The sequence below is a fragment of the Mesocricetus auratus genome, unplaced genomic scaffold (assembly GCF_017639785.1).
Source record: "Mesocricetus auratus isolate SY011 unplaced genomic scaffold, BCM_Maur_2.0 Super-Scaffold_100018, whole genome shotgun sequence".
Lineage (NCBI taxonomy): Eukaryota > Metazoa > Chordata > Mammalia > Rodentia > Cricetidae > Mesocricetus > Mesocricetus auratus.
Window position 1 is genome coordinate 4,838,322 of NW_024429199.1, and position 9,126 is coordinate 4,847,447.

The window sequence follows — 9,126 nt, forward strand, 5'->3', positions numbered from 1 at the left end:
CTCAGTGTGGACCATGGTGGCCACATGGGCCACAGACTCCAGCATAGACCCCAGATGCAGTAGGACCACAGACCAAGACATGGTCCTCAGCAGCGGCCTAGGTCAGGATGTCACAATGGCCCCAGGTGGCAGCACAGGCCACTCAGATCAGCATGGCCACAGTAGCTGTGTGGCCCTCGGACATCAACACGGGTCCAGGTGGGAAGCAGGCAAAGGACTTTCAGAAAACTCAAATTTCTATCAGACTCAGATATCATTTCCTATCTTTCAGATGGCTAGAGTAAAAACAAGTGGCCACATTAAATGATGGACAGAACGTAGAGAAACTGAACTTTTCATACATTGCTGGTGAGAGTATATGATGATTTTTCTCTCAAAACTAGTCATGACATCATTGTAGGACACTACACTTCTGGGCATATGTCCCAGAGAAATGAAAATTTAGGTTGACAGAAAACTTGTACATGAATGTTCATAACAGCTTTAATTCTAAGCCAAAAACTGGGGCCAGTTTGACGTCCTTTCATCTTGAAATGATGATCACCAATAACACCTGAGCCAGTTTTGTCACAAACAACAACCTGGATGAATCTGGAAAGCAATATGGCCAGTCTCAAAAGGTAACATGTTTCGGTTCTATTTTTATAACCTTGAAAAAATAAGCCTATGGAAGAAAAAGAAAAAATAGATTAATGATTACCAGGAATGGGAGGCGGTCTACAAAAGGGTAGTCTTAGGCAGTTCCTTTATCCTGACAGAGTAATTTGCATTTATATTGTAGTGATGATTCCAAAGATCTATACAGATGACTAAAGCACACAGAACCACGGAAGCCACATCCATTCATTTATATCCATCATATGTTAGCATTCTCCTCACAACCAAGTGACAGGAAAAATTCCTGAAAATGGAACAAAGTGTATAGTGTGTTATTGGTAATTGTGATGGCTATTCCTGGTTGTCAACTTGACTATATCTGGAATGAACTAAAACCCCCAAATGGAGGACACACCTGTGAGGGATTTCTGTTTAATATGAAGTGGGAAGATCTACCAATCTGGAACTTTGAGGCAAGAATCTTGAGGTGGGAAGACACACTTTTAATGTGGGCCCTGCCATCTGCTGGAGGCCTGTCTAAGGACACGGAAGAAGGCAGCTTTAGATCTTTACCCGCTTGCTCTCTCGAGCAAGTCCATTCCTTCACTGGCGTTAGAGCCTATGTCTTTGGGATTCTGATGCATACTGAAGATCAGCTGAGACATCCAGCCTTGTGGATTGAGAAACTTCTGGATTCTTGGACCTTCCATTCTTAGCCTGCCATTGTTGGAATAGTAGGGAGTAGCATGTAAGAGATTCTAATAAATCCCATCTATCTATCTATCTATCTATCTATCTATCTATCTATCTATCTATCTAATATATATATATATATATATATACACATACACATATACATTCTATAAGTTCTGCTACTCTAGAAAGCACTGACTAACAACACAGTAATGTACCAGCATCAATTTCCTGGTTTTGATATTGAGTATAAAGTATAAAAATGACAACATGGAAGATGGGCATTTTTTGCAACATCTGTGTATTTATTCTAAGTATGTTTCTTACCGGAGAAAATTCCTGGCCTCCTACCCGATGGCGTTACATCTCGAACTCCTCGTGTTTCTCCTACCCAGAGTCCTCCTGGACTCCTAGTCCCTCCTATCTAGATTCCCTATTGGCCAGACAGTACTTTATTGACAAATGCACAGGCAAATAGCAGGACTTCCCCAACATCTCCTCTTTTCTGTTTAAACAAAAAGAAAGGTCTTAACTTTAACATAGTCAAATTGTATATGACAGAACAGTTATCAAGTAAGAACATAGTTACAATATTTTAGTAAGATTTAAAGAAAATATCATCCATCCCATCCTTGTGAGTCCAAAGTTCTATATGTATCTTTTATCATAACTAAGGAAAACTATAATTATAACTATCTATCTTTAACTCCATCAAAGACCACGGAAGGATAATATATAAACACTAGGATTGACAGAGACATCTTACTGCCTGGACAGTCACCCGAAGTTCCTCTGTAACGTTGGGGCATCCATCTTCAGCCCATAGGCCACAATGTGTCTGGAACACTTCTCAGCAAAGCAGGAAATTTCAAACTGTCCATCTGCATCAGCAGTCTGTCAGTCATTTTTCTGTGTCTTGCAGAAAGTCTGGTAGACTCTTCCATGAAGTAGGAACCCTGTAAGACTGAGTTCAGCAGTCACTTTTCTGTGGGTCCTGAATGTCCAGATTATACAACAACAGTCAAGCAGTCTAGGCAAGAGCAGTTTCTTGCCCAAATGGCTAAACTTGCCATGTTGAAAGCAAACTCCATAACAAGTTTCTTCGATGCCCATCTTCCTCTCAGACGTAATTGGTGCTGCCAGGAGCAGACATTTCTCATTGTCAAGAAAAACCCTAAACTATTTTAAATGCCATTTTCTGAAGGTCTTTGAGAGGTTTGAAGACTCTTTATCTATCTCAAATATATTTCTGTATATCTAGAAAACCTAACTTACCTAACTATAAGTTCTGACTATTATAAGTAACTATCTATAATCTGTATTCAATTATGCATTACATTTTAAAAGATCAGTATAAGCACAATACTTAATCAAGAGGAGAAATATAAGCATCACAAAATTAACCTTGAATTTGTATCCATTAATGAAAAACAATACCCATACCATAATTCCCCTTTTTACCATTAAAAAAGGATTGGCTGTGATCACTAGCCAATTATTAACAATCCCATTTAAATGAAAACAAAGATTTATAAACAAGATGGGAATTGGGACGTTGCTCATTCTAAACTGCTTCCTGCTGGAACGGGGCGCCGTTCATACTATGGGGATCATGACAAAACTCAGAAACCTGTATAAGTTCATATTTTCGGGGTCTGTAAGACTGTATCATCTTAGCTGTTTCAATTGTTGGAACATCTGATCCACTGCTTCCGGGGGTCTTGGTTCGTGAAACCACAGAAGCCTGGAAGGAATCTTCAGCTTTTCATTTTCTGTAGAAACATAAATAAAAACTCCTTTTCCGAGTAACATATCCTTATGCTTAAATTTTGAAGTCAAGGTATTTTCAAAAGATATAAGTTGTATTAATTTAGCAGCATTTATAATCAAGTGTACTTTAGCAGTTGCTCCTTCCTTAGCAATGAAAAAACTGAAAAACACAATAGTGTACAGTATCCAGACTCTCTGTGTGATTTCCATCTTTACGTGGCTTATTTATTTATCTATTATTACTTTATTTCTTTCACTTTCATTTATTTTTCTCTGAGACAGGGTTTCTCTTTGGAAATCTGCCTGCCTCTGCCTCTGGAGTAAATCCTACCGGCGTGCGCCACCACAACGCTGGCTTTTGTATTTATTTACCACTTTGCTGTTTTATTTTCTCTCTTAATCTCACGTATATTTTTAAACACACTGTAAACCTTTAGAGGTTTTTCTTTATCCAAGTCTGACTTTACTGTAAATCTTTATGTTTTTCTGGCCACGTGTCTTATTTGTAAAACTGCGGCTGTTTTAAACTGCCGTTTCAAGATGGCGGGCGTAAGCGTGATTCCAGCTTACCGCCTCAGTCCATGCTGACATCCAGCAAAAGCTGCCACTTCCAGCTGTACGTACACACCTTTCAATCGTTAGCAGAGTCTCTTAAAAGAACCTTGTTGGTTTTTTTTTCTTTTTCTTTTTCTGCCGAGTCAGGAAGACTCCAGTAAACGAGCCGCGTGAATCTCGGCTTGTCACTAGCAAAACAGAGCACACCTGAGAAAAATGCTGCTACCAAAATCTGTGCTTCTCTCTGTTCTTCTGTTTTTAAAATTCCTTTAAAGCTTTTGTTGTTTTGCGTGGAAATTCAATCCCGATCCTGACAACCATTCTGTTAAGAGAAGCTTTTTCCTTGAGAGAAGCCTTCCCGCCAGCCTGGTTCCAGAGCTGAATCAGTCCCAAATAAACACACAGGAGGCTATAATAATTATGAAGCTGTTGGCCTTGTTTGTTTCTTACTGGCTAGCTCTGACTTAAGTAATTACCCCATAATTGTTAATCTAAGTATGTTTCTTACCGGAGAAAATTCCTGGCCTCCTACCCGATGGCGTTACATCTCGAACTCCTCGTGTTTCTCCTACCCAGAGTCCTCCTGGACTCCTAGTCCCTCCTATCTAGATTCCCTATTGGCCAGACAGTACTTTATTGACAAATGCACAGGCAAATAGCAGGACTTCCCCAACAATTTATAATTATTTCACAATGAAATTTACAACTTTATATTGGTATTTATGAGTTTCATTGATATTTGTTGAGACTCATAGCTAAGTTGGAAATTTTAGCATAGTGATGATGTACCAATCCAAGTCATTTTAGTTGTTCAAATCATACAAAAATGAACAAAATTAATTCTCTCATTCTTATTCTTGTATTGTCCACCCAGCCTAGCACAATGACACACATATACATTATGATGTGAAAAACAGTACCATTTAACTAACCTTAACCATTTAATGGTGATTTGTGACAGATTTCTCAATTACATGAATGCTGTATTTTTATGCTGATTTCTTTCTCTGGAATTATTAAAATTGTTTGCAAAGAAAATACAATTTCCAAATTAATTCTTTACATCTAGAGTTTAAACCACAGGACTAGGGAAAAATAATGTATTTCATAATTCCCATGTTTTAAACTTTAGCATGTTATTTTACATTATGATATATATCTAATCTTATCTTCAGGTTAGGATAAAATAATCGAGTCTATCAAATGATAGTCTCGACTTTTAAAAAAATAATCACCAAACATCAATTTGTGGGGAGGAGAGCAATTTCCCTAATGTTTTCTTCTTGTTTCGACATTCCCAGGCAGCAATTACAAGCTAAATATCATTTCCGTGAGTGAGAAATTCTTGTTTTCATTTGCTGATTGGCTTTATTATATACTAAGGTTAATTGGATGGCTTCTCAGGCTTATCTCATAATGATGAACAGCTGCAACCGACTCATCACCCCACTCCACATCTCCTTGACAGAGCCGCACCCAAACAAAACTGCTGGCAACATGATTGTCATTAAGCAGCATTGCAAACCTTGGCCTGGGTGTATCTAAGATGGCCTCACAGAAAGCCTGAGAAAAACACAAAGCTTGAGCAGAAATGTTCAGATCTGAGGTTGGCGACCCCACTGCAGTGATAACGATTTGGTTACTGGAGTTTGTGTGGCCTAGGAAGTTCATCTCATACAGATAGGTGGTACCATACATGGAAAAATATGCTTGCTAATCCCAGCACTTGAGGGAGGGGTGGAGGCAGGTGGACCTCTGTGAGTTCGAGGCCAGCCTGGTCTACAGATAGGCTGCAAAGCTACAGAGAAACCCTGTATGCAGAGAAACCCTGTCTCGATAAACCAAAATAATAATAATAATAATAATAATAAATAAAGAAAAGAAAAAGAAAAATGTACTTGCCTCACCAAACAAACTTAGTGGCAGATTTTTGTTTAACATGAGGATGACAGTATTGACTGAGATAGCTATGTGGAAAAAGACAAAAGATGCCCGTGACTGCTTTCAAGAGCTTGAAAAGTGTTTTGCCTGTCCTATGATGTCTTCAGTATCAATATTCAATCAATCCGGGCACTTTCAATGCTCCAAACTCTGTGTGCTTCTTGTGTATAATTCCTGTTGATTTTTCTCCATGAAACTAAGATAGACCCAGTATACATATATTAAAAAGGATACCTAGAATATTTATAAAGCTTATCCAAGGTCCCAGAGTCAATGAGATTCAAGTCCGGGCTCTCCTGTCCCCAGACTCTGTTGTGTTGGTGGTTACATTAAGAGGGCATGGTCTACAGGAACTCACTGCTTAGTAAAGCATTACTAGGGAGCAGACATTTTCCCTGTTCAGTTACCAGTGTCACTGGGTAGATGACTAATTAGTATCCCCCCTGGTCACCTCCATGCATAGTTAGGATGTCTTGCCTTCTCCTGGGTGGTGTCTCCATACTGTGGTGTTAGGGAATGAAAGTGATTACACCAAAGCAGCTTACTGAGTCATGAAGGAAGAGTTTGTCAACTCTGCTTTTGAGGAGGTGGAGTGCTCCCTTGGTCTCCTCCAGCTGACTTCTCCACATGCTGTGGGCAGTCTGCCCCATTCCCACCTCATGGCTTCTCAAGTTTTGGAACTGTTGCTATTTTCCTTTGTAGCTTAATGGGCTAGATAAGCATTTGTGAATCTCCCCACCCCCAACCCCCCACCCCCGGCTGTTCTCAGCTGGTCTTTCCTCTTTTATTATATGATCAACAAGGGAGTACAGTAAATACACTGGCGGGCAGGTTTGGAGCCAGGCCAAACTGGGATTCAATCTCGGAATGGTACTTGCTGACACTCAGACACAAATTTCAGTCAAGTCATTTAATTTCCCCAAACCTCAGAGAGTTAGGTGAGATGATTCATACAAAGCCAAAGTCTCGACACAGTGGACATATTCAAGGACTATTTTCATCCACAACTCAGTGTTACTCCTTTCTAATCTGTTACATCTGCTCTTTCTACAATTTGGAGTTTCTTTTACTTCACTGATCTTTGAGCTTCCTTTGCATCGGCATTGTTCAGTGCCGAGGAAGCATTTTTATAAACTTATATTTCTCTGTATTCTAGTTGCCAAGTGCTGTAAAAAGCCCTGCTCTCTTAACTTTTCTCTCCCAGATGCTATGTAGCACCTGTGTAAACCTATGCAGCTGTGTGTAGCTATGTATAAATGTTTGCTTATGTGCTTCTGCCATATTTATTATGTGGTTCTGTGTCCAGCCAATTACTCTATTAAATTATAAGCTCCCCAAGGGCCAAAGATCATACTTTTGACGTTTGCAACAAGTCCCTGTTTCTTTCTGAGAGCAGATTTCCAGAAGGCTGAGACATAAACACACACTGTTACTTTAACAAGAGGTCAGCGACAAGTTCTCAAACATTGTGTTCTTATGCAGAACTTTATTCAAAGCAACTTTAGTAATAACAAGCATTTTATAGAAATATTCAAGTTGGGTGCCTTCAGTTAGTGACTCTTCATAGCCAAAAAGTTATTTCTTACAATTAAACAATAAAGAAAGAGATGAAAAGCAGTTGCTACTCTCCAGGGGACATTGGGATATCTTTTCTCTTGATCTGTTAAGTGGCTGGTGTGTCAGGTCAAGAGGGTATCATCAGGTGATGCCTACTGGAAATAATGACATGCTTGTAGCAGTGTAGTTAAATAGGTAGTCCATGTCACACTCAGTAGATGCTGGCAATGCAGTAGGAGATGTGTTAGGAGCTTGGTTTGACTTCAGTCTTTTCAGTCTTCCAGAGAGGTGGGTGTTATGTTTCTCCCTATTTTGCACACAGGGAAGCTGGGGAAGGTTTGATTTTTGATAAGATCCACGTAGAAAGATCTATAGCCAGGCTCAACAGCACCCTGTGTTTGCTATGCTGCCTTCCACTAAATGAAGGGTTTCCCAGATGAGCTACAAAGATAACTCTAATATTCACTTCCCCACCACCTTAGCCAAGGCCCTTCTGCCTGTCTTCAAAGAAAAGGAAATTCTATTAGTGCATGAAATTTGCTTAGTGCAGATAGATTAAGTGAACTGCGGGGTTCTTGGTTGGTTTACCAGAAAATCTTCAAAAAGAATAAAAGAAAGGAAAAGAGAAAGAAAGAAAAGAAAATGTCTCCTTGGTGTTTTGCCTTCGTTGTTCCTGTTCCCCCAAAGACTTGGCAAAGGTATCCTGCACTTCCTGACAGTGGAGTCCCCAGACGGTGTTTCCGGTGTTTCCATTTCAGAGGGACGCCATTAGGACATCTCATTGTGGTTCAAGAGGATAGACACCCTGCTTTTGCTTTCTTTGCTTGTAGCTCCCCGCTTTCCTCCCTCAGTTCTATTCTTCTAGATGAGTCACAGGCAAGCGTCTTCCAGTCGCAATGCCTGAGCCCTTGCAGCCCTGTCTGAGAAGGCTGACTCTCAGCGAGCTGAAGCTGAGGGCAGCTGCCTCTTTGGCAGCCTCTCAAGTCCGCCTGCTCCTTCTGGAGCACACGGTCTCTGGTCTGCACGTAAAGCATGCTCTAACAGTAAAAGCCTCGGGTTGGTCCTTCCAACTACGAGATCCTGGGAGTCTCTCAGCACTGAGTTGAAGGGGATCCAAGAACCGTCCCCATGGAATCAGGATTAGGCTGTAGTTAATCTCCTAGAGCATTCTTACATTTGTTCTGCCTTACCTCAGGGGTGCTGCGAGCTTTCAAGTCACAGCGACACACAGCTGTAAAATGCTGGGAGAGCTTGAAGGGCTATGGTGACTTCGGTTTCCGGTTTCTTTCCTCATACAGAGTTCTAGAAAGGAAGGACTGCGTTGCAGACTCAACGGTTATTCTGTGTTCTTAAACATGTCCTCCCAAATTGGTTCTGTCCTTGGTCAAGCGACTTGCTGAACTACTGCTCCATCTATATTATAGATTCTACACCATATTTGACTGGAGCATTCTTATTTATAAGAAACAAAAGCCCCTGAATGTTACTTATTTGAGAGCATTCACACAATGAAAGCTTTTTATTGGAGTGTACATGTAGGAAGCGTTTTTCTTGTAACCACTAGTGTTCAGTGCTCACAACTCTGCAGTAAGATCTATTATTAGGGTATTTTTTAAAGAAGGGCTTACTAAGGCTAAAATATCTCACTCAAGGCTTCAACTAGTAAGGGTCAAGGGATGGATTTGAACCCAGGCAGCAAAATCCTAGGATTTCTGCCTTCAATGCTGCTATAAAATGAAGGCTTCTGTTTTACCTCATCTCTTTGGAGGGGTATGTTCTTTTTATTTAGCATGCTACTAAATTACTTTCTTTTGTAGAAAAGTTCATTTCCCTGTTGCCTAGGAATGACACTAGATTTGCGTGTGTTTAGTGCAGATCGGAATGAGAGCGTCTGTGAAGTGTACTCTGAACAAAACCCAGAGAAGGAAAGGATGGTTTGCCACGTGATAACTCAGCTGGGACACATCTTACTGCTTGTCCCAGAGGATCCTCTACTGAACACATGTAAGATAC

General features: G+C 40.4%; 1 long non-coding RNA gene across 1 annotated transcript; it reads right to left on the reverse strand.

The window, feature by feature from the left end:
* Positions 1-465: 465 nt before the first annotated feature.
* On the reverse strand, positions 466-4,170 carry LOC121132847. Its single transcript, XR_005869510.1, has 2 exons — positions 4,124-4,170; positions 466-664 (listed from the first exon to the last, which is right to left on the reverse strand). It is a non-coding gene; the product is annotated as an uncharacterized LOC121132847 (long non-coding RNA).
* Positions 4,171-9,126: the final 4,956 nt, after the last annotated feature.